The sequence below is a fragment of the Falco cherrug genome, chromosome 7 (assembly GCF_023634085.1).
Source record: "Falco cherrug isolate bFalChe1 chromosome 7, bFalChe1.pri, whole genome shotgun sequence".
Taxonomy (NCBI): Eukaryota; Metazoa; Chordata; class Aves; order Falconiformes; family Falconidae; genus Falco; species Falco cherrug.
Genome location: NC_073703.1, coordinates 28,072,142 through 28,072,915, shown reverse-complemented (window position 1 = coordinate 28,072,915; position 774 = coordinate 28,072,142).

Here is a 774-nt window from a genome sequence, read left to right as displayed (position 1 = left end):
CCCACCATGCAGACAGGGGCCAGTATGACGTGACAGTTAATCTTGCATTAACAGATGTCCACTGATGGCACTACCCCGAGGAAGGAGCCTGGAATAGTGCACATCACCACTATCAGTATGGCTCTAAATGTCTGGGGCCACAGTTCCTAAAGGGCTGTTACCTTCTGCCTACTTCAAAATGCACATGCCTTCCTGCATGCTTCACAAGCTGTTCTTTAACTTTCTTCCTTAAGAGAGGATTTTTCCAGTGCATAGTTTGCAGATGCTTTTCCCTTTCCAAACTTCTTCAGCATGTAGGTTTTTGGTTTTTTCTCGATATTGACATTTCCATGCTTTCAGGGCTGGTAATAGAAGATCTGCAATGTCGGAATCAGATGAATTGCCAGTCTTATCAGCACCCTGTCTCCTGAAGGAATGAGGTGCACTAGGCAGAAACTCAATAATCTCAGGGAAGAAGGGCTAGGTGTTCTTTAAGGGGGAAAGGAGGAGAGCAGTAAATCCTAATCGCCTCCTGATAGTGACTGACAAACTTGTTTCACATGGATTATATTGATTTTTGTCTAATGTAACTTTTTTATTTTTTATAAACATTTATCTTTTCCGTTTTTTTTTTTTTTTTAATTTGACTTTTAACATAAATGCAACACAGAGAAGGGGCACAAACAGCTGTGTCCTTGCAGAGCTGAAAGCTATTTAAACTGAGCTGGCTGATTTTGCACTGTTAACAAGGCTCAGCTGTGAAGGCAGTATAAAGTAAACAGCAAGCAATAACAT